General features: G+C 34.3%; 1 protein-coding gene across 1 annotated transcript in view; it reads right to left on the bottom strand.

Annotated features, from left to right (window-relative positions):
• Positions 1–26,432, bottom strand: part of LOC126976077 (uncharacterized) — a 47,574-nt gene extending 21,142 nt beyond the window's left edge. The window contains exon 1 of the mRNA XM_050824252.1: positions 26,413–26,432. The gene's annotated coding sequence lies outside the window, so the exon portion shown is untranslated. The remainder of the gene's footprint in view (positions 1–26,412) is intronic.
• Between the last annotated feature and the right edge of the window lie 595 nt (positions 26,433–27,027).

The raw sequence follows: 27,027 nt of genomic DNA, 5'->3' as shown, positions 1-27,027 counted from the left end.
GCTCAGTAATTTCACTAGTTACGGCGCCCTTCAGGCCGAAACACAACACGAAACCTGTGCAAAGGAGGCTGGTACTTTTTTCTTCATTTATGACTTAAAAAATGTTAATTGCTAATCCGGATTCATTTTGGAAATTTTGTAATAATAGTGTATAATTATGTAAATTTGCAAAGATATAAACATCGGTTACGGCCTTATAATAAAAACCATTGAGTTATCAAGTTAGTTGGGTTAAGAAAACACCTTATAATTTACTTAAAATCCATCGAATTAAATGCCGATTCGAAAGTCGTGTATCGTTCTCAATTAATAATTTCATAATATCACTTTAAATACAAAACATGTAAGTACCTACATGTGAAAGATTTTGTGAATGTTTACTTAAGTTGGTATGTTTTTTGCTCGTTCTGATTTTCGTAGTTAAAGGTGTTGACCTTGCTCATAGGGCGAGGGCGGGTGACTAGGGCGTACGTGTCATATTTAAAGGTTAAAACAATTATAATTAATAATAATTGACGACTAAAAAAATAAGACAAACACTGTGTGTTATCATTTTGTAATTTTCTTTTCTGCATTATTGGTAACAAAAATTGTTATTTGGAATAATATTAACTGATAGTTATAATAATTCACAGTAAAACGGTTTGAACTTGAGTTGATTTTCAGCATTCAAAGTCAATTCAGGTCTTAATATGCTAGGGCTATCACAAAAACTTGCTATAATATGTTTACAAACACTCATTAACATATATCTGTTAATGAGTTAACCTGTTCTGTGTACAACACAGGAGGTAGGCGTATTTAAAGTAAAAACAATACTATAGTAATTCTTATTTTATTAATTCGGAGCCGATTTCAATGAGTACCCGTCATAATAATCACTATGCTAAAGTTCAGCGATGATAAAAGTTTAAAAAAAATACTTTTTAAAAGGCATAAAAGGCATTTATTTTCTCAGAATTGATTCCTTTAGAATTCTTTTTGATGTCATTTCTTATACTACTAGATACTACTACCGCTTCAGAAACAAATGGCGCCCTGAGAGAGAAGAAGAGGCGCAAGAAACTCTCCCAGCATTCTTTTTTTTGCGCTCTTTTCAATAAAAATATACAATATTGTACACTCATTTCTATTATTAATTTATATTAAGATAATATAATTTCGCTAATTACAAAATCGTGTCGTTTCATGCGTCAAAAAGATCGTTGCTGATTTCATGTAGGTGACACTCGTAAATACGAGTACCTACTTTGCAATGGAACGAATCGGTTCTACCAAAGATGGTTCGGGCAGGAAGTATAGTTAGTATCAGCATTGCACCCGTGCGAAGCGGGGGCGGGTCGCAAGACCCTCTAAACACTTTAAGTATGCATTTAATCGTAACAAGTTATCGATTTACAAATCCCTCTAAATCTCAAAATTAGGCTAAAGATATCTACAATTCTAATTTTTCCCTTCTAAGATATGTCTTTGTTAAACTCTCCATAAGTCGTGTTTCTCTTTAAGTTTGTTTTATAGGCATTTGTCCACATACAAGAAACCAGTGTGAAGTAGAGGTCTACCCTGTGTTTCACCTCGCCACACATACCCTTTCTCTTTCGTTACATAGCCTTCTTTCGTCGAATTTGTTACATAGAGTCACGGCCTAAAATAAAAAATCTGTTTTCCTTTAACAAAGATGTGCATACAATTTTTTTAAATACACAAATCCCCTTCATATATCTACATTACCAATATGATTTAAAGTTAAATTTTAAACAGTCTATCAAATTACTACAGACCATAATAGGCTGTATGGTGTACTTACCTTTGCATTTTTAGAACTGTGCATGTGAAGAAGGCGCCAAATTTAAAGATTGATTCCAAAAGAGACTGCACTTGAAAAGTTTGCAAAATACTTCTGGTTGGAATTATCACACCCAACATAGTTTAGCGCAATTGTAAAACAATTTAATACAATCTTATTGTACGTTTTCCATGTGAATATTCCCACAACATTACTCTAATACTATTATACAATGCACTGAATTTATCACAATGACGTTTGTCGGTAGATTCGTAAAGATTCCTTATTTTGTCAAGATTTTCCAACAACTTCAGCCAGGTTGTTAATTTTAATTAACAGCGCAACCATTTCAATCTAAGAAAAAAATTATTGGAGTAACTATCTATAAAAAAATGAATATTACGTGAATTCAAGTAGCCGTATTGGAATAAAAAGTATTTTTTAATCTCTCCCGAAAATCGCACAAAAGTTTGAAGAAAATAATTGTGTCAATAAAAATTTATGAAATTTGAATAAAGAACTCTCGAAATTTGGGAATCTTTATTATCTTCTTAATATATATAAATTACTAATGAACGGATTTTAATGGGGATTACTTCATGGAGTGCAGTTTGATCCAACTTGAGAGATAGGATAGTTCTTATTTCGATTTGGCACCTATAATTATTTTTATTTTCAATATTTGTTTTGTATGGATATATTTTCTATGAGAGAATTTAGTGACGCACGGTTTGACAGTTCCGCTGTGAAACAATTTCATTATAACAACAGGGAGCATTTTTTACGAAATAATTCTTGATGTTTTGAAATATTATTGGCAAATTCCTATAAAACAGTATTTTTTTACTATCTACAGAACAACGTCTGTTGGGTCAGCTAGTGTTTAGTATATAGAATTCCTATGTCAATTGTTTTTTACAAACAGACAGCAATTATGATGTCGTTGCGGTAACGGTCTTTTGCTCCACCCACTGCGACGCGCTGCGTCTAAGGTCCCGTATTCCAGAAGCCATCACAATACGTAATCCATGATTAAGTGTGTTTGTGTATTTTGTCTGAACAAGTAAGAAAACAGTATATACTAGGAATAATTGGCAATAGATTACGTATGGTATTTCCCTTTACAATACTTGCACATTGAGTCCCTGTGCTTCCCCAGGCATAAAAAGATTAGGAACTGTCGACCTCTTGGTGTGGGCATTTACCAGTGGGAGGATGCCTGCTAGATTATGGGTACCACAACGGGCGGCGCCTATTACTGCCGTGAAGCGGTTGTATGTAAGCATCATTGTATTTTGTTCTGAAGGACGTCGTAGCTAGTGAAATTACTGGGCAAATGAGGCTTAACATCTTATGTCTCAATGTGACGAGCGAAATTGTAGTGCCGCTCAGAATATTTAGGTTTTTCAATAGAGTATGTTGCCTGTAAATGCCTGTAATTTACATAACAAATAAGTTTGAAAGGTGCTGCATCCAATATATGAAGCGTGGTCAAAAACTGTCTATCTGAGCTAGGGTTCGTTTGCCTGCTGATGGTAGGTACATTATTTGGAAATATATTAATTTTTTAAAGAGAGATAGTAAAGATACTTCTTAACATAATATGCAGCTATCTGAATCTGTGGTAATGATAAATATAACTGTACTTAACGATTCAAGCTTTGACCTAGATCTTTGACATATAACCTGACCATAGATAAAATATTTAACAGGTAAATTTTTTGTGCACCTATACAAGCGAAGACCAAAATCTAGCACGAAATATATATCTTAACGGAGCTAATCTAAAGTGAAAGGTTAGCAAAAACATAATAAACTGGTTATTCTATGGTTTGTCTTTTTGTCAATGATTACAACCAGTTTTAGCGGGAATTGTTTATCGCAGAGACAATAATATACAGATAGCAAAGACGTTTATATTTAAACATTTGCTTAGACATTCTTTACAACATGAGATTAGATGCACATAATAAAATTCGAAAACTTTAAAATTGTAGTAAATTTTAAAGGTTGGATGTTATATTGTAAATTTTAAAGAGATTTGCGGATAGACTATTTTATGGCCACTGTCCCAGAACAACATTATACCTAAATGGTAGCTATGCAATGTGTAATAAATTATTTAATCACCTGCCTCTAGAAATAAGAAACTTACCACAGAAACGATTTACTGGACTCCTGTTTCAATGGTTAAATGACAAAAAAAATTATAGTGTTAAGGATTTTAAGTAAACTTTTTGCATGCCAATTTAAATTAGCCGAATATAAGACACTACAATAAATTTAAGATCTATAATGTATACTGTATGCGACGCAATAAATATAAATAACATTTCATTTCAATTCAATTCATACTGGGTTTTGAGGCAAAGAGTAGGTTATATACAATAGGTTAGAGGGTACATATTATTTATATTAATTTGTTGCATATTTAATATTGCCCCCTGACTAAATAATTTGTGACAATTTCGTATCTACTTTATCATTACCAGTTTGATATTTACAATGTGAACGAAACTTTTGAATAAATTATCTATTTCATTGTTATAATATTATATCAACATTATTCGTTATCACAGACTTGCATAGTTGCTTATACATCAGACAGAGATACTTTCATATTTTATGTATATGTATAACTAAGGTATATAAACCATTAGATTGAAAGTGTGGATAATATGATTGATTATATAATTGACCTTTTCTTACATTGCATTACCAATTCTTAACGTTTATTTTCGAATATCAGTCACTCGCAATGTCAACTGAATAATTGGCTGTCTACGTAGTATTTAATTCATTGACCAAACTAGTCCAAGGCTTGCTCAGCCTTATTAATAGTCCGATCACACGAAACGGTAGCCATTTGTATTTTGTATGCTAGCGGTTAGTAAAGACTACTTAATTGTCATTACATCAAACTAGAAATACCTTAGGAAGCGATTTTCACAGAACAGATTTTTTTTTATATGAGAGGGGGCAAACGGGCAAGAGGCTCACGGGATGGGGAGAGGTGAGGCAACCGCCCATGGACATCCGCAACAACAGGTGTGTCAAGAAATGCGTTGCCGGCCTTTAAGGTGGGAGTATGCTTTTTTCTTGAAGGTCCCTAAGTCGTATCTGTTCGGCAAGACCGCTGCCGGTAGTTGATTCCACAAAGTGGCTGTGCGAGGCAAGAAATTTCGAAGAAAACGCGCGGTTGTGGAATGCCAGACGTCTACGTGATGCGGATGGTACTTTGCACGTAATGTCCGATGGTGGAATTCGGCCGCTGGAATCAACCCGAACAGCTCCTCTGAGCACTCCCCGTGATAAATGCGGTAGAAGATGCAGAGAGAACCCACATATCTACGCAATGCTATAGAATCAAGCCGATCGGAGATGACTTGATCGTCGATGATTCGAGCCGCTCTTCGTTGTATGCGGTCAAATGGAAGAAGCTGGTACTGGGGAGCACCCGCCCAGAGGTGAGAACAGTACTCCATGTGAGGCCGAATGTGCGTCTTATAAAGTTGCAAGCGGTGGCTTTTAGTGAAGTACTGTCTCGCCTTACTGAGTACACCAAGCTTTTTAGAGGCCAGTTTGGCCTTCTCTTCCAAGTGACCATGGAACTGAACGTCGCTCGACATACGACGTATATCGACGCCAAGTATGCCAATACAGGCTGTGGCAGTTAGAGGAGTGATCTCGAATCGAGGGGATACGACAAAGGACGCACAAACTTGTGTCTTCTTGGGGTTGACTTGGGCTAAATTTTGTCGGCCCCATTCCGAGACTTTGCAAAGCATAGTCTCGATTGATACAAGTTTGATCCGGTTCTCGTCGACGCTATCCCGGGACATGTTGGCACGGCCGGTGTAGGAAGCATACCCCGTGCTGTCGTCTGCATAGCAATGAATATTGCTGATTTGCAGCATATCATTGATATGCAGAAGAAACAACGTAGGGGATAGCACACAGCCTTGCGGGACACCAGAGTTTATGCGTTTTAAGTCGGAGCATGCACCGTTGATAACAACCTTGATGCTCCGATCAGCCAAAAAGCTAGTGACCCATTTGCACAACTTCTCGGGAAGCCCATAGGATGGCAGTTTCGCTATAAGCGCTTTATGCCACACCCGATCGAAGGCCTTCGCTATGTCCAAACTCACCGCCAACGCCTCTCCCTTCGACTCAACTGCTTGCGCCCATTTATGGGTGAGGTACGCAAGAAGATTACCAGCAGAGCGACCCTGACGGAAACCGTACTGGCAGTCGCTGATCAGCTGGTGCCCCTCTAGGTATCCCAAGAGCTGGCGGTTGATGATCGACTCCATTACTTTGGAGAAAATGGAGGTAATGGCAATGGGGCGGTAGTTGGACGGATCTGAGCGTACACGTTTCTTAGGGATCGGGTGCACTAAAGCCGCCTTCCATAATTTCGGGACTACGCCTGATGAGTAGGAGAGCCGGAAAAGACGGGTAAGGACCGGCGCCAGTTCCGGAGCACATGTCCGCAGCACTATCGGGGGAATGCCATCGGGCCCGCTCCATTTGTGAATGTCCAAGGTGAGAAGCGCCTTAAGCACGGCACCATGCCGAATTTTTACCTCCGGCATATATGAATCGCACCGCGGAATATGCGGTGGTGGTGCACCTTGGTCATCCAGAGTCGAGTTGGACGCGAAGAGGGAGCCCAGGAGATCAGCTTTCTCTTTCGCGTCATGGGCCAGCGAGTCATCATCCCTGTGCAGTGGCGGAATGGCTGGCTGGCAGAAGTTTCCTTGGACAGCCTTGGCGAGCGACCAGAACGCACGAGTTCCCGAGGGAAGGCGTGCAAGTCTCTCGCCAATTCTGCCAATGTGCTTCGACTTCGCGTCAGCAATAACTCTTTTGAAGGACCTGGAGGCATGATTGAAGTGTTTTTTAAGTTCGCTGGAATTCACATCCTTAGATACCACCGCATTGACCCAAGCCTGATAGCACTCCTGCTTTCGGCGAGAGGCCATTTTGCAGGAGCGGTCAAACCATGGTTGGGACCTGCCACCGATAGGCACAGAGGAGGATGGAATGAAGAGTTCCATACCTTGCAGTACCACATCAGCAACAGCATCAGCAGCAGATCTGCCTCCACGGGTAGGATGCAAAAAAGCACCGCATCTCGTCCCACTCTGCTGACCTATAGTGCCACATGCGGCGACAGCCTAAGAAGCGGGGCCGTGTTGGGCGCGTGATCGTCACGGTGCTCCGGATCAGGCAGTGGTCTGACGATCCCAGAGGAGGGTCAATGGAAACTAGGTAGCCGTCCGGATTTGAGGTCAACAGAAGGTCCAACAGTGAAGGTGTATGATCTTGCACACCTGGGATTCGCGTTGGCGCAATAACCAGTTGCGTCAGACCATATGCTAATCCGAAGTCGTGAACAGATCTCCCTGCATGATCGGTGGTACGTGAGCCTAGCCATTCGGCGTGGTGGGCGTTAAAATCGCCAAGAAACACGATCTCTGCAGTGGGGATCTGCTCCAACACGGAATCTGTAGCCATTTGGATGTGTTCGAGGAGCCGGTCAGTCTCTGCGTTACCGCTATGGGACCTATACAGGCATGCGTAGATTCGCGGATGGTCATCGCAGTCTACACGCAGCCAGATGATGGATAGGTCCTGTCCTTCAAGAAAACTCAGGCGTTGAGAACAGACATCCTCCCTGACGTAAACGCACACGCCAGCCCGTGGTATAAAGGAGTGTTCCAAATTATACCCCGGATAGGAAAGGTAAGATGAATCAGCCAGGGAGGATATCTGTGTCTCGGTTAAAAAGAGCAGGGCCGGCTTCGCCGTCTCCAGGTGAAAGTGGACGGCATTTAAATTTGAGCGAAACCCCCTGATGTTGCAAAAGTCCACAGCGAGTGTGGAGGAGGGTGGTTTGAGCCTCCTGCTCTGTTTGCCCCGAGTCAGCGCAGTATTGCCCCCTCTAGAATACGAGGGGCAGCCTGTGCAACCACAGTTAGGTACAGGCCCTAATTGTGGATGCCCAGGGACGGATTCTCCAGGGCTGCATAGCCTGGTACCGACCTGGAGTAGTTTCGTTTTAGTCTGTGCTGCCATTTGTATTTGGGAGGGGGGGTGTAGGCCTCCGGATACCCCACTCACCGGACGAAACACAGCGGCATAGCCGCTATTTCACGCCGGTTTCGAGTGGGGAGTGGTATTTCTCCGGGCGTGCTGGCCCAATTCGGTTGTGTCCGTGAGGACCCAACATGGCACTACCACTCCTAATTGGCATCCAAATTATTTAGTTACGACAACTTCGTTGATTTTTATATTTATCTTTGCTGTTAGGTATTTTTTATTTTAATTTACATTGTTCTATTGTAGGTATGGCTAAAAACCAAATGATTATTTTGACAGATGATTGATGTTTGATTCGTGATACTTGAGATGTACCACAGAACAAGCAACCTTCTGGATGCGACATTGCACCGAGAAAATCGCAATTCAAACGTCATAAAAATATTCGTATATATACTAGCTTTTAAGTGTTAGGACAACTGTGAGGTCACATAATTACTCAAGCGGGAGACTGGTGCTGGACATACATAATAATATAATGTGCATATGCGGAGCGGCTGCTGTGTAGTTTTTATTTCTATAATTATTTTATGTTTTATGTTAATATAACTATTAATTTTTATTTTGTATCTAGTTATGTGTTTATTATTATACCCTTAATTATAATTTCATATGATTTTCTACATTTAAATATAAACATATTTATAAAAAAAAAAACAATATTACAAATATAAATATAAAAAATAGAGTCCCGCCGGCGTTAGTTCACGACAATTCCGCCGGTGGTTAGGGCGACAGACTGAGGAACTTCTGCACGATGCATGCCGTTCACAAAACAGCTGCTTTCTGTAACTGACCCTTAATCCAGTTATTAAGTGAGAGCCTCTTGAGATAATGGTCGAGCTTTGCTATCAGACCGTTAACGGAAACACAATAAATGCCCGACGCTCTAACCGATCTACAAACACCTTATTATTTTTAATTTTTACTATATTAGAGGGTCTTTCACTAGCTGCTGCCGCTAAATACGTTCAACACTGTCTCGACGTCTAGTTGTTAAACTGTGCTAGGGTTGTCACAAAACAGTTAACAGCTGACGCTACGATAAGCTGCCTCTTAATATTTATAGCGACGCGGGATACGTGACAGTGCGTTGATTCTTTCGACCCTCGGTTAACAATCTAATATTCTTAACTTGACACAATATGTAAACATTTGGGAAGTTTCGTTGGACCACTTTGCATTGTATATATATATATATATATATATATATATATATATATATATATATAAAATTTAAAATATATAAAATGATGTAAATATTGATGTAAAAGTGTGTCAAAGAGTTTGAAGTCACTCCTTCTCAATAAATCTCAAGTAATTAGCTCAACAAATACATCTTCTCTTAGATTAAGGATTAAGGAAACTAAAATGCCGGGTTGTGTAGTAAAACTTTGTTAAAATTATTAGTACAAGTACACTGGGATCAGATATCATCAGTAAGTATTTTGATTTTATGAATATCAATATAAAATATCACAAAGCGTATGTTACAAAATTTTAAAGATGCCATTGAGTGTCAAGATGCCACGCACACAAGCATCTAATAGTTGCCGTAATAAAAAAGCTATTGTTTTTAGGTAGTGTGGTATCTAGTTGTAGCGCAGAGTAGACCAATCCTTAATCTAAGACACCTTGTATTATTTTTCTCAGCAATATTTTATGACGTTCTCAACAAATTATACTCTAATTTTAGAGTAACGTTGTAACCTGTAACCACAGATTAAGTAATGGTTACTTGGAACAGCTATGCGGGCCACAAGACCCATTGTTAAGTTGTAATCAATGATAAATTAGTTTTCACATTATTCTCCGATTAGTCAACCTACAATTAGTCACGCATGGGTTAGCCACAGGTGACCATAAAGCGATAAATAGATGTTTCGAGCAATAAATAACGTGTTTGTGGTCTTCATCAGCTTTAAATTTAAGTTCAAATACTTTTATTCAAAATCAGTTTTAAAATCACTTTTTAAAATCCACCCATTCCAAAATTATGCCACAGACCTGAAAATAACGGGTGCAAGAAACTCAGCGGTCTTCTATTTTCTTTAAAATTTATAATTTAACAGCCTGAGGGCGGTCGCACCGTTCCCAATCTGTGGTATCATTATGAAAGTCATTTATGTTAGAGTAACCTTTACCATACAAACGTTTTTTAACAATTGTTTTGAATTTTGTAGTACATTTCTTTTGAACATTTTCTGGGTTCTTATTGTAAAAGCATATATATACAACTCCCCACAAAAGATTTACTAACTCAACTTAACCGAGTGGTAGGCTTTAAAAGACATTATTTTCTGAAACTCTAATAAGACTTAGACGAGCGTTTTGGTGAATAGTTATCCCATTATAATTTACTAATTACAATAATGGACAACAATAAACAAATACAACCAAACGTATACCTATAAACATATATATTATACAGGCTGAAATAATTTGCATCCATATTTTTTTATTGAAAATTATAAATAAAAGATTAAAGCCGATGGGCATGCGTTGAACGTGAGGTAATTCCCTTTTTTTTAATGGGAGGACGACCGCGCGGGTCTTCTGATGGTAACTGATCACCCCGACTCTCTTGTAACACCAGAGGAATCTCAAGAACGTTGCCGCCGCTAACGTTCGACGCTAACGTCGAATAAACGTACATGTATGAATTTGGAAGACGAGATCACATAATCAAAATAAGGTACGGTTTCATCGTACGTGCATCTCCGAGTCATTTCATACGTACGAACATTCGGTCAACCATTCGTAGATATGCGCTCATCTTGTTTCGACTCTGGCGGAATGAACCTATTAAATAGCTCCTTTACCCTTTTTCACTCAGAGCCACATAATAGACACAAACCGATTCCAAGCCTTGCACTATACCCATGGACTTCTCATACAAACCGATATCTTATCAAAATTACTTGTAAAACAATCTTATACGGACCAGTCTCAACACTATGAAGAAATACTCTTACATAATTTCAATAACATCAAACAAGTCTGGTTACAATATTATAAAAGTAGTTGACAGTCCATTGTTCACGTCTCACGCAATGTGTTATGAAAATTCATGAGCTGTCTGCACGACACTCTGAGAACATTCAGTTTTTTTTTCTATTTGGTTTGATGGTTACTAGCTGCTCTATGATTTTGACGTTTAAAATTGGAAACGCGGTTGACATTTTAGGGAACAAATTATTTTATTTTTCTGGTATCGATCATATCGATGCGTAGTCAGCCATTAAAACAGGGAAATGTAACTTCATGAGTGAGTAGATAAAAAAACATGATCTATATTTTTATAGTAAATTAACTAATTTCATGTAAGCATACACGAACAAAGCGTGTAAGGAAAAGAACATCTATAACGGATACAACAAGACTAAATAGAAAAGCGAATCTTGATACTCTTGCCGATTTTAATTGACAAGTCGACAGCCACTCTTGGCATTATCTTCTAAGGGCAGATTCGACCAAACACGATGTTACAGGAGTATAACTATACTGTGATATTTATACTCATTGAAGTTATTCCTTGGTTATTTTCGTTACCGTTTTTTCAACGTACTTGACGGATACGCTATCTCAGTTTTGTTATCCAATAGTTTAAAAGTGAGTAAGGAACGAAGGATGAACAAATGTATACACCGACAAAAATCTATGTTCTATTGTTTCTTCTAACGAGACATGAATTGCCATAACAGTTCCATAAAAGGATGAATTGTCAAATGCTGACAGTTTGCTTGTTTTATTCGTCTTCAAGGTGACAAGTGACATCTCTGCTTTGACAACTGTAACTTTCTCAGTTTTCATTCATTTTCCTTCATTTTATACCGGCAAAATAGTATTTTTAAATATTAACTAGCGTATGCTTAGTCTGGCCATAAATACTGGTACAATTAAAAATTAACAAAATATTACATTTGAATTTGGAATCTGCCATTTTTATATGATTGTGCATTCAATTTTCTCATTTTGGCGCCAATACATTGTACAATATTGTGCGATATTAAACTGAAATGGGGTGATAAAGAGAACCGAATCGCTATGATTGCATTACACAAAGTAGGTATGGAGCCAAATGCAATTTTTAAAACTCTCCATACGCTTGGTATTAGTAAAATGTTTAGCAGGTTAGTGGTTGGAAAATGAAATATTTGCTGTAATCTTAGAACACGTGAGTAAAAATTTACTCCAGTTTGGTGGAATCCGCCTTTAGCATTTTTGTATATTAAACGCCCAGTGTGGGCGTCAGCTAGTGGACAATTAAAAATTATTGGTCATACATTATTTAGTACCTAGTAGGTATTAATGGAAAAATTAGACACTTTTGTTGAATTTTGAAGTTAGAAGGCATATTTTATCGTAAGAAAACGTTATGATATGTTTCGATTTGCTTCTGATATTATAAGACCATTGGAAACCATTGTAATTTCTCGCAATTAAAAGTGTCAAATAGGTTATTAAAAATAAATGTTTCCACTTGGAAATATTTTTTTTTTCAAAGTCTCAACTCGGCAGAGTACCACTTAAATATTCTTTAACTGTTTTTTTTCCAACTATTTACTATATTTGTCACAATAACGATTATAAAATCTACACTACCGTCGTCTGCGGCCGCGGCGGCGGCCCAAACTTGGATTAAGTGATGTTTGCTAATTTATTCGAAACATAAATCGAAACAGTAAAAACTGTGCCTTGAATATTTTTAAAGTATACTTACTGTGTGTTTTATAAGAAAAATATAAGTTAATATTACAGTGTTGTGCTTTTTAATTTTTTAGTAGGATAAATTTCATTTAAATTTCACGTGAATATTAACATGAGGTCGGGACAACATATAGGGTACATATTAATTAATTAATTAAAAATAAAAGTTGTGATAAATCTGTAAGTGGTAAGGTAGGTATAATAAAAGATTTGGTAGTATAAAAAAGCAGACCATCCGCAGTCCTCCAAAACTATGGTCTTCCACGCTGTCAAGCATTTTGCCACGAATAAAATGACATGTTCCGTGTGTATTAAACATAGAAAGTCATCTCGTTGAAATAATTCAACAATCTTGGCGCGCACTATTCGAAGGTGGGAAAAGTATTCAACTAAGTACACCAAAATTACATTAAAGCATGGGGTAAAATATGAAAATTTATGGATGCTCTACTGGTAATTGTGTTGGACCTGCTAAGCTCATAGAAGGAAACATGGAACAATTTCAATACAACAATATATGGAATAAACTAAAACATTTATAAATTTATGAATACGAGTACGTATATATACATCGCCGCGGCCGTTTGCACATTTTTTGACGAGGCGATTGGGAGTCTAACTGTTTATAGCACGCACAGCATTGTGTATTAGTAATAACAATATGGCAAAATTCTTAATAAAAACAAAAATGAGCATCACTAATTAACACAATCATTGTTACACAGATAAACAATTAATTGAAGGAGCATTGATAGCGTTTACATAACGCTTCAACCTTGACACCTCTGGAAATTACTGAGGGGCTGAGGTCGCGCCTTTCAATTAATAAAAATCAATACGGCGTTCTCCAATTTCATACCTACCTACCAAATGTCCATATTATACTGTAATTATATCACAAATAATGATATAAAAATATTATTTATTCATATTTAATGTCTTCAAACAATTTTTAAAAGTCAAATAAACTTCATTCAATTAGGCTTAAACTAAGCGCTTTTGAATCATCTCTATAAATATTTATTTTAAATAACTGAATCTACCATAATATTAGGTATGTTTGGAAAAAAGTAGAGCTCGTGAGAAGAATATACCAGAAACTCAACGGCCATTCTTTTCAATCAAACAGAGTATTTTACAATAACTGTAATATAAGTACCTACATAACAAATTAGTTTGTAAGTAATCAATGCATGTTATTACGTATTATACTCAAATTAAACTTTTCCAACATATTGCACGCACTCGCCTTAAGGTTACAGGCGTAGTTAAAGTCAATATTTAAAATCGTTCATTGATGTTTTTAAAATACACAACACGTAAATAAGAATGTAGGTAGGAGAAGTTTTTATTGCAATCCACGTAGTCGTTACTAACCACTAGATGGCGTTGCAGTAGGTCACATCAACCTTCATATATCGCCCAAACGACATTAATAAAAAAAATATTATGCTGTAATTTGTCTGCAAAAACAAAATGGCGCAGATATCAAAATGGGCCACGGAGATGAGAGATTGGGCTAAGGTAATTGAATTTGGTTGTACGTATATTCAAGGAACCGGTTTTAAATGTAACGGTTATTACCGGTTAAAATCGGTTTGTATCTATTTTTACGACGCCCAAAATGCCGCGTTCTCCTACTTCATGACAACGCTTCTTCACACACGGCCAACAAAACTAACCTTTTAGCTTCTGAAAAAGTAAAACTCGTCACCCATTCTGCATATAGCCCCCGATTTGACGAGAGGTTTCACAACAGGCAGTGATAGCGTTCAATCAGCACGTAGAAAACATGCCTTCACATCTGTGGTCCTCCTGTTTTAAAAATGGTTCAATCGCATGAAAAAATTTTTAAAATGTAAGGGAGAGTATTTTGAAAAGCAATAAAATAATATTTTGGTTATATCGTGTTGTTTTTTTTTAAGTTACGCAAAACGTTTAGTGTAACCAACGTATGAGCACATTTTTTTGCGCTTACATTGCAAACGCTGGCTAAACCCTACGATATAGATCAAAATAATGCACCACAATATTTTATAACATAAAAAAGTCCTCGATGATATATGTTTATCTCTTTGCGATAACCCACAAAAACCATTTCTTTTCCTTTACTTTTTAGCGATTAAGTACCTACCTTAAATAAATTTTGCATTTAATATAGATTGTGGCCTTTACAGCAGGTAATGTAAACGAATACTTTCAAAGATATTACCGGCCTTTAAAGTATTGGAATGAGTATCATCAAGTTTATGAAGTACTCCAGTCTACGAAATCGAAAACTTGTTTTTGTAAGTTATCGTACTTTATTGTTGAGATATAAATCAATAATGGGATCACTTGGAAATACATTACCTATGTTTATTTAATTTTTACTATTAACTTTTGATAGAACGAAGTCTTCAAATGTTTTGAGTTTTCACGTGTTTCGCCTCTACATGAAGCATCCTCAGGACATGTTGACTCGCCAGACACTGGCACGAGTGACGAGACTGCTGAGAACGAAGTCTGTTCGAGCAGCTAGTAATTTATCTATTATAAAGCTTTTTCATTGTTATATTATACGAAAGAAGTATGTATATATGTATCTTCCACGTACGCTCAATCAATAGATAGAGCCATAGCACTTGACAAATAGAGCTGAAACTAACAATACCGGACGGTGCGCTCTGATAATACCTAATGCAATGAAAGTTCTCTCCGCATATTTTGTAATAATTTACAATCATTATTCTAAAGTTGAATAGAACAGAAAAACGTTGAGCGAATGCTGATTAGTTTATCCAAACAACGAATTGGATATCATTTTGTATTACGGCAATATTCGTATATTATTTTCTTTATATTCGTTTTCGAATTGAAATCAAGATTTGTGAAAGTGTTGGCAAAGAGTTAAACTTTTTCTTTCTTCTAAATACTAAAATCAAATTCTAGATAATTATAGTATTTAGTAAACCTCTGTGGTTTTAGTTATATAATATTAATAAACTGTAATTCTTTATTTCATCCATATGCATAAAATAAGAGATTATTTAAAGGTTTTCATTTGTGAGCGCATCACATAAAAAGTACTGGGTAAGTGGATAAATTTTAATTAATTCTTCTAAGTTTTATTCCTTAGACATTTGGCCCTTATCTAAAAATATAAAAATGATTGTGATATTCATTTATTATAAAGTTATGAGTTTCTAGAATATTCACTTTGTATATCTATCTATGTACATATACCGACATAACATTATCAATAATATATTGAGAGGTAACAGTTAAAATGTTAATTTCTTTAAATTTTTCTCTCTTAAAAGAGTCAATATTCTTTAAAACCTGGGTCATAAATAGAATAGCATATTATTTGTAACATTAGGAACATCCGAAAGAATGAATGGTCATATAATAATCCTTTGTATGTATAGCACCAAAATTAACATATAATGCAAGACTCGAGTGAATTTATAATCAATATACACGCTGCTCACGTAGAAGACATCCTCACAACACAATGATGTCATAATGGCATTGAGCCAACCGAAGGCTTGAACTTTGATCATTCACAGCGCTAATGTTACTTCGTAGAACTATGTGAGATTTTTATCTTCACATTACTATTGTACCTGCTAATGACTAACATTAAAATGTTTCATGTGACTACAGGACATACAAATTAAAATATTTTTATTCTGAGTAGGATTTTAAATTACAATATACTACAGCTTCGAAAATATATGTCACAAACCACATAAACTTTTTTAACAATTCTTTTGAATTTCGTGCCTCTTAACTCGACTTAACCGAGTAATTATTATCACAGTTTCTAGAAAATTTGCTAATTATGTACGTACATACATACATTACATTATCTTAGTTTTACTTACTTATTTTAGTTTAGGTTTTAAGTTTAACAAAATTTCAGCTGAAATAGCGCACATTATTTCACTTAATATGTATTTTGAATACCTTTTCAACGAAATTAAGCAAACGCTTTGCAACCTAACCCAACCTAAACCTATTATTAGATTAATGGGACAATAGCACACAGGACATTGAGATTTTCCATCATATTTAGAGGAATAGAAAGCTTAGTCTTAGATAATTTATACATCTAGATAGAGTCTCTTGCTGCTAGACAACCGATTCAAACAGGCCAGGTTTATTACTTTAGTGTGGGTGACAAGCTACGTTTTACACTTGCGATTTGTATGTCACTTTGTTTTAGTGTGCGTGCATTGCTCAAAATAGAGGTTAACTGTCAACCCCATTTATTTATACGTTTTGACAGCAGCTGTCATCGTCTATCTAGGCGTATAAATGATCTAAGCTTACAGGTTATGGTAGGTATAGGTTTTTCGAAAATCCAATAACGAAATTTTAGTTTTCATTGTTACGGCAGTGAGTCTTCATTGAGTATTTTCGCCCAATTGAAATTTGAAAGCCACCTACCGCCCATACTGTTTCTTTTTATTCTGTACGATGGCGAAAGCTAGCTAAGAAACAAAGAGAAACAGTGTGTGTGCGAGGCGAGTGAATGAGAAGGGATTCGTTCGTCCTCATAAAAAACCTCTTAAAATAACAAATGCAAAAAAATTAATTAATTAAAATAATCCATTAATTATTTCTGACAATGTTAAACCTAAGGTCATCTTATCTAGCAAAAAAATATATGCAACGTTTGGCTTTGCAAATTGGCAAAATGCAAATAAGAAAATGTTTCTTATAAAAAAGTTTTCAAATACTAAATAGTGTAATCTCGTATATATCTCGATGGTCCAAAACCTGTCCATTCACTTGAACAGTTCTTTTCTTTTACACGTACGGAAATATAAACCAAAGAAGAAAACAAACAATAAACGACATTACAATTTCAAGACATCATAATTATTTTTTTAATCGTTCATAAAGGTATAGCAAAGGTAGGTAAGATAAAAGACCGTTAAAATGATAATTAGTTTTAAAATTGTTATTTAAAATAAACGACGATTTTAACGAGTTCCTAGTCAATTATGCAAATTACAAAAACTGTATTACCAAACGAAAACAATATTTAAATGAATATCATAATAATTGAGCATAAAATCAAGGACTTAAGCAAGTAAACGATTTCGCAGAATAATAAAATGCCTTTGACTGAGTTTATCGTACAAAGATTGCTCGTAACTCATTCAACCTCCACAAAAATCGCTTGCAAACGTATTGTACTCGTAATAGTAAGCCAATGGTTTGTGTCATCAAGTCTACTTCTTGAATATTCAGGTTTTTGTATCGCGACGCGCTGACGCGATTGGTTCCGGCGTGTCACAAGGTCAAATTTTTGTACCTATATTTTAAAAGCAATCTAATGATAAATATAGTAAAGTGAATTTAAAATTATGTGATATATGGTAAATGCGTGAGGTTAATAGCACGATTTAAAGATGAAAAATATGAGAATAGAACCGGCTGTGTACGTCAAGCAATAAAAAAAGCAAGTTGATAGTTTTAATAATAGTTTTATCGAAACTTGCTACTCAAATTAAAGCTTTGCTTCTTCTTATGTAATTATCGGTTACTTAAGGATTTAAATCAATTTTTTGTTGTAATCAAAAAGCTTAGAAATAAAAATTATAATGATCTCACTGTGCAGCAATATTTTGGAACGCGAATATGAAGCTGGAGCTAATAAATAATTAAATTTTATCTAATAAAATAAAGACATAAAGCAAATTATAACCTTAATACCTTTTAAACTGCGAAAACTGTTTAATGGTATTTTCACAATGAAAATAAAATCTTTAGTAATTAAGTAATTGTAACACTGCAGGATTTCCAAATTAGGTACAATATTTTTTTTTAATGAGTCGTTATTTTGCGGAAATCCATAATTATTATCCAAATATTGTCAGTTTTGTTAAGTGTAAATTAAGCTAAGATTTGTCTTCAATCAATTCTTTACTTTAATTTTGAAGTTGGCTGTATAGCTGTATGAAATCAATCTTTTGGGAGTGCAAAAAAAACTTGTGCACAATTTCCCATAATTTTTATATTTTATTTAACGATTTATGCAATACATGTTTGTTTTTTACTCGCAAGTGTGTTAACAAGTGTGTATTAAACACATTGATTTACGCCCTCGTCTATAGGCTCGGGCTGCAACCCTCGTATGTAAATGAGCAACTTAGTTAACTTGATCACAATAAACTATTATGTATCGCTTGGAATTTGGATCAGTAGGATAATGCAACTGCTAATTAGGCCTCGTTTTTATCTAATCTAGGATTACGATGTTAATAGATACGGTATATACTTTCTATGTTTACATTTGTTTTAAGAGTATTATGAACATGTTATAAAAAATAGTTAGTTCGCCAAGCGAAAAAACAATCGTTATGTTTGCTAATATTTGAGGCCCGTTGTTCTAAGGTCTGAGGCATGTCTTGTAAGATTGAATTTATAAGGAGAACTCTGTTATAATGAGAACTATATGAATGAGAACTTATTTACTAAAAAATATTGCTAATTCAGTCTATAATAACGACATATTTAATTTCACCTACACCGACTTCTTGTATAATATTTCAAAAAAATTATTACAAAAATAAAAAGAACAACAATTGTAGCACATTAAACTATTAGGTACATTATATTATGTAGCACTTGTATCAGTAGGATAATCCAACAACAAATTAGGCCTTGTTTTTATCTAATCTAGGATTACTACGACGTTAAATAGACTACACTTTCTATGTTTACATTTGTATTAAGAGTTTTATGACCATTTTGTTAAAAATAGTAGGTCAAGCGAAAATGCAGTTATTAGAACTACATTTACTGAAGTTTGAGGCCCGTTGTTCTAAGTTCTGATCCTTAGGTCGTAACTTATACGTCTAGATAGAGTCTGTTAGACAACCGGCAAAAATAGGCCAGTGTTAAAAATATTAATTCAGTGTGCGTGACAAACTACGGTCTTACACTCGCAATCTGTGTGTTACTTTGTATTAGTGTGCGTGCATTGCTTAAAATAATAAAAATAAATTCTAAAGTCAACTTTTTTTGACGTTTTCACAGCTGCCATAGTCTATCTAGATATATAAATGATCTAAGTTCTGAGGCATTTCTCCTCTAGGTATCTATACGAAATATATGGAAGTATGAATGTATAATGAGAACTCTGTTTCTTTGTTATTTTAAAATATTGCTAATTCAGTCAACAACTTTATTTAACCTACACAATATTCTTGTATTAAAATAAATAATAATGAGTAATATTTTCAAAACATCTTAGCCTAAATAGGATCGTAGAAAGAATTGTGAGACATTGTATTCAGAGCACAGAGTACAGATACCATTTACATACCGTAGATAGACAAAATAAGCGTTTGTATTCAAACACATGTTTTAATGTATTACGTGAGATGTGAGACCTTCATACTTTAAATGACGTAAGTCTAGTTTGTTAACATGTTTTATATTATAAGTAATTACCAAGATGATAATTACTCATACAAATGGCTTTTATCATAATGGCTTTACTAGATACGTTTCTGGTATATATAGGTATAAAATGTCCTATATATTGTGTATATATACCTAAGTATAAAGGTTAAACTACTGAAATAAGTAATTAATATATTATGGTATACCCATTGAGTTAATAAATTATATTAATATTTATTCATAACAAAACATTTCATCATTGCATGCAACTGTTCAATAATTAGCAACATTACAATGACAATATACTCGTAGTAAGTAATTATCATTGACAATTACTAGTAAATATTTTATGTGTGTAAGCATAGTCGTAAGGCTAACTTTACTAAAATTTAATTATTATTTTTGTTCAGTTATTTTATGATTTGTATTAAAGTATAGGTGCGAAGAGAATTATTGTGACAGGAAATAGCCTGGCAGACTTCACTCAAAATAGTTCATCCGTTATATCAATACAAACATCCAAACATTGATTATTTATCTCGAAGCCCAAACCTGCCTCATCTCGCCACAGGTGCGGCCTGCGTAGCGACATTCCTTTCCTGACCCACATACCTCAATATAGCGATACAGCTGCCTACCGCCTAAGATTTTTCTCTTTTTGAAGCGAAAACTTCTTTAGCCGCGTTGGCGACTTTTTTGTAGGGGAAAATCTTATGGGTTCGCGTCACCGTCGCACGCTATAAATAAATAATTAAAAAAAAGAAAAAATATAGACAAATATATACTTATATAGGTTTGATATTTTTATGATGGGTGTAATCTTATGAGTTCGCGTCAACAAAATGCTTATAGCAGTATATCTGTAGCTATACAGCTGACTCATTGTGCACAATCGCACTATATTGTTGTCAACATATCGAAAACGGTAATTAAACAAATCTTATGACGGTTCCTTTTCCGCACAGACTACAGTATTTAATCGGGAGTTTTGTAGCTGTATGATTCTAATTTTGTTTTTTTTTGCAGTTTATGGTCTGGTATCTAGTCCATTCTAATTTTGTCTGCTACACTAAAATAAAAATAAAAAAAAACACTTTTTAGGTTTCACCACAGATTAATTATAATGCTGTAAGTATATTGATTAAGTTTGAGATATTTTCTATAATTATTCCTTGAGAATGGAATTTAGCAAACATAATAAATATAAATAAATGCAAAAATTACTCAATAATTTAATTAATTCATTGATGTTAACGATGACAAGAAACCTTGACTGTTTAATTATTAAAATGATCTCACGTTTAAATAAATTTGTATAATGTTAAATATGTATGCCATTTGGACGTATTAAATATATTATATATATCCAACTTATTTAAAGAATCTTCGTAAGTTTGTTCTTAATGTCAAATAAAGATATGATTGGAATGTGGCAATTAATAGCATCTGGAAACTAAAAATAATACGTTAATAAGAATTAAGCAAGCAAAAACTGGTTGATATTTCCATGTCTTGTACTTTTTGTTTGTTTCATCTGTGTTTCATCTGTTGATATAAATAACCTATGGTATAATTACTGGAAAAAAGGCGACTGCAATGGGCAACAGCTGATGTACCTGCTCTTCTTTTTTTTTAACGGCGCGAGGTATTTGGTGTGTAAACAAAAAGACGACTAAGAATAAAACCACATTTGTGGGTTTATACTGTTTTAATTATTTTTAACATTATTTCATATTATAGAATCAGAATTCTGCATAGCTAAAAACGGTAAATGAAATATTCATATTAATTACGTTAGTCTACTGTGCGCATATTTTGCTTGGAAATGGCCCCGGATTGAAACCATTGTAGCCTATAACTAACAATGTTAGTGACGGATCAAAATTGTTAAAAATATTAACAGCAGATCGTCGTGTCTCAGTTCGTTTTATAGCTGAAGAGATAAAGAATTCGACACTAGTAGTGTGCATTGCATTATGCACGAAATCTTAGGAATAGTATAAATAATAATATATCAGGCTCTCGATTACCAGAAAGGTTACCGATGCATAAAAAATCCAAAATATATGAGACTGCACATTTAACTATCTGAACTATCCTTAATGAACATCGATTTATGTGGCTAAAACTATTCTAAAATTAAATAGTCATTGTTTAATTATTATCTGAACGCACAGCTTAAAAACATCTAAAACGAAAAAAATTAATAAATTTTGTATGTATATTTTATAACTTAGAGTAAGGCAAATGCTAAAATATTTAACTTTTAATTTGAATAACTGCTTATCTCTATCACAAACGTGAAAATTTCTAACTACGTGAAAAATTAATATAATGTATCGAAATGTACCCGAAGATAGAATTATAATACAGAAAACGGTAAGAAAAAGCGAAAGACATGTTTTGAACCCACAAAATAACATTTAAGGATTATTCAATTACAATTAGTTTGACCTGAATAACAGGACCTATTGAAGGGTATTTTTATCTTTTAAGCACATGATCGAAATAATACCAATATAAATACAGAAAACACATACTCGTTTGGGGAATCAGTACCTGCTATAGCAAAACTTATGATACTTCCTCTATTTCTGAGATGAAGCAATTTTGTTTTTGTAAATATATATGAACTGGTGTGAATAGGACCGCGTCTAAGCAAATCATGTAAAGCGTGGGGACATCTGGTGCTAGTAAACTGTACTTATATTTAAAATAAATGTGTGTGTACGAACACAAGAAAGTATTATTCTTTGGCGTAATAAAACAACAATTCTAAAAAAAAATTACTCGTGCTATTTTACGTTTGTAGAAAAAACAATATTGTAATAAAGAAAGTATTATAGAAAACCAATGAAAATATTATTATACCACAAAATCCAGTTAAATACTTAACGTGTAATTGAATATCATTAAATTATTTTTATACAACTGGAGAGCAATTATTTTTTTTATTTTAAAACTTGTAAGAATATAAATTTGGCAATATATATTGAAATTTATTTAATTCTCGTCCATTGGGTGTGGTTCATTAGACATATGAGTTCCAAGAGGCTTGGTAGCTGAAGTATGATACAACTTGTTCAATTGACCAGCTAACGTCAGCGTGACAGTGTGCGCGCGCATCATAAAATTCACTCTCATAATTTTTCCGTAACGCGCCAAAAGAAATATATAACTTCAAAAATTTTTATAAAAGTGTTTCCAGCACAAAAATCAACACAGTAATTTTCCTACTACACGTTTAGTTACACAATCCATATTAACCTTGAAAAACTGTTTACATAGTATTTTATTTGTTTTGTGATAATACACGTTCTCTTTCGTATTGTAGCTTATCTTTGTAGTTTGTACAAATACTAGGTAGGTACCTACAGTAGGCACCAAAAGATTGTCAAATACCTACTAGGAAAGAGTAGGAGCGTCTTTCTCAATATTATGGAGGGTAGAGGTGAGGAGAATCATCTGTGTATATGAAAAAAATTAAATTAGGGTGGCGCCACACTAGCATCAAGGTAAATCTTAAAAGCGCCAAATATATTTAGTTATATTTACTACATTATTTTGTACACCGTAAGTTGTTGAAATTTTTAATAATTAACTACTTATTCCACCATTATATTAAATTTTAACTTCAATTCCTTTACAATAGCTACATCCACCATATTTCACACCATACCCAGTGTCTACACCAGCGCCATTGTTTAAGCTTTTTGAACTGTTATTTACAGCATAATTTGGATAGTTTTTTAACTTTTCTCTCTTAAGAGATGATTCTCCTTGCCTCTACCCTCCATGCTCAAGTGGAATACGTTTCTCTCATTGTTGACAGCTGAACTCTATAGCAGAACTATAAATACGAACATCAAACATTAAAATTAATATTAACCAGGTATATAAAGTAGGATGTAACATTCGTAAAGATATCTGAGATTGAGACAAAACATGAGTTAGATATAATTTACACTCATTTAATTTGTTAGAGCCTCACCTTGTAACAGTTTATGTTTGTGAATCACGTTATCTAGTATCTATGGGAAAATATTTAGTTTGTGATACAGTTCTTGTGTTATAAGCAGTTAGTGCTGTGAAAAACATGACAACATTGTGTATCATTGATGAACTGAAGTTCTTCGGGCACGCCAAGAGAGAGAAAAAATTGGATCAGCGTTACGATTTTTGTGATCATTGACACAGAACATAACTTATCTTGGTGACTTATGGGGTGGAGGACAGCAAGCTAGTAGTCATTAGTCACTATAAACTAATACAAGCCTTATGGACTTTATGCAAAAGTATAAATTTTCCGTAATAGAAACATTTGTTTTAATACTTATATGAATTCTGTATTTCAATTTGACTTCTAATTGGATAAAAGATTGGCTATTAGAAGTCACGCCACATCACTTAAACACTCGTATTCAACAATTTCTGAACGCAACCTAACTTCAAATGTCAGCAATATCAATGTCATTACTTTAAAAATATAGACTGTAAAAAATAAGTAACAGTTTAAAAAAAATAAAAAACACGCTTTTTATAGAAAACCACACTAAAAAATAGAAAATAAATTTTAATAAATTTAAATTAAGAATAGTGTTTAAAATTTCAATAAGTAAATATAAATTAATAATAGTGTGAATAGAAAAAAAAAAATTTAAAAAAGCGTGGGGTTAATGGTGTCAATAGTTATAAATATTTTATTGACAGATATGAGTAGAGTGAGTTGATAATATTTTAAAAGGCAAAAAAAATACGTTGAACATAATAGTGAAGAAACATAAATTGTACTTTATTCTGATACTTTGTATTTTTAATCACCAATGTACTTTAACTGCAAAATTGTTCACAAAAAAAAACAACCTATTTCAAAAATACCATTCCAAAACAATATAATATTATGCATTAAAAAGTAAAGAAATAATTCCGTATTCTTATACAACTTAATAATCAGCTTATTTTTAGAGTTCTCCTAACTAAAATGGATAATATCAGACTACCTGAAAAGCAATCAAATTATTACGACAATATAATATATGTAGTTGCAATGATTGTTACGTTTGGTGTCGGTGTCGGTGTCGGTGTCGGTGTCCTCCCGCCGCGGCCCCGCTCTCGCCTCTCGCCTCTCGCCTCGTTACGTCGAGCGTGCAACTCAAGCACATCTCACTGATAACTATGTATGTAGTTACAAACCTATCTTGACACCGACTCCAAAGACGATGACCAGATTTCAAATAAATACGAATCATCAAAATCGGTTCACCCAGAACGGACACTCGTAGGAAGTAGGACAGAAAAAAAAAATTGTGAAACGCCGAAAACTGAAAACGTTTGGTAGGTCGATTTTCGTTCGTAGGTTTTATACGGTGACGCTTAGATTTTTTATACACACCTGGCATAAGGAAACGCAATCAGTGAGCACAAAATTAATACAAAGTTTTAGTACCTAATTGTATATTATTATTTTATGAATATATAGAACAAAAATACTTTGTTGTATTTCATTTTATTAACCTCGCCTTGTCAAAGAACCAATGACTTTAAAATGGCTGCTATGCAAATTAAAAAAAAATGTAGTAAAAAAGAATTCCAAATGATCATATACGATGGTACAGAAACCATTCTATTTAACTTCCAACCAATTGGCAACCCAACACAAAATACAGCTTATCAAAGTATCGGAACCGGTTCGAGCTTACGTCATCGTCCTCGAATACCAAGAATTCCTTCATTCTTCCCGCCAAATTACGTACCCTTTTTGTTTTTTTCGCTGAACAGAGATTACGGCCATGGTCAAGCCTTGTTTTGTTTAATTTTTATGAATAGACCTAGGTTGTAGTTTCGACACAGCAGATTTACTGATTATTAAATAACTATTTATGAATACAAGAACTTGATAAGATAAAATTACAAGAATCTATGAATGTATTGAGTTTTAAGCGTACCTAATCAGACAAATACTTTTGATTTTTTTCTTCACGTGTCTCTAGCCCGATTGCCCGTAAATAAAACAAGAATTGCATATTTTATAAGCGGACGTGTTTTGTAAAATCATTTCCCGTTTTGAATATTACATATGAAATGTCATAGAACCGGTCAGGAACGTATCTAATACATTTATATCCACTACTATTATATCTGGTTTGACCACTTTTCTTTACTTTTTGCTTAAGTGGGGAACATCTACACTGAATCATTCTTAGCAACTTGTTGGTACTGGCTTCTATATGATATATTATATGCAAGATTATATATGATATCTACTCAATGTTCAGAATATTTTGAATAACGAAACTTTGCATGCGCTTATATTCAAAATTCAGATTCAATGACGCTTTTGCCTGCTCAAAAAGTCATGTCTGCTATTAGTAGAATTAAAATTCTAAATTTTTAATAATACGTACTGATTTTTGTTCTTCTCGGCGCTGGAAGTGGTTTTTTAAAAGAACTATCCGACATATTTAAACAAAACACACATCGTCCACAATACACAATAAACTGGATTATATAAACGTTATCGTTCGCTGCGTAGCTTATCTTTTATCTTCCTATCGATGAACTTGAAATGGAACAACAAATAAATCAATGACTTTATACAAAATAAACCTAACAATGGATTTTTGTAAGTCATAAACAGATGCTGGATCACTTGAGCGATGGTTCGTTGCCCGACGGAATGTATTAATTAAATATTCAAAATTTTCTAAACCTTCTCTAAAAGGTGTACTACGTAAAACAATATTATCATACTTGGGTGAAAAACAACGAAGTATCATCATAAAAATCACTTTGAAATCTTTCAATGAAATATTTTCATGCCTTTATTTCTCGAAGTGATAACGCGATGTGGTATACCGCTTATAACAACATAGGTGTCATGTGTCACTAACAGTTTACATAACAAAGCGTCGTTTGTTGTTGGTTTCTTTTGTAGAAAGTGAAAACCTCTTTCAACACTGGCACTTACGGTTACGCGCTAAACTATTTTCTGTGTTTTCACTCTTTCTGTTAACATACCA

The sequence above is a fragment of the Leptidea sinapis genome, chromosome 39 (assembly GCF_905404315.1).
Source record: "Leptidea sinapis chromosome 39, ilLepSina1.1, whole genome shotgun sequence".
In the NCBI taxonomy this organism is placed as follows: domain Eukaryota; kingdom Metazoa; phylum Arthropoda; class Insecta; order Lepidoptera; family Pieridae; genus Leptidea; species Leptidea sinapis.
Note: the sequence above shows the minus strand (reverse complement) of the source record. Positions and strands in the feature narration are given on the sequence as shown.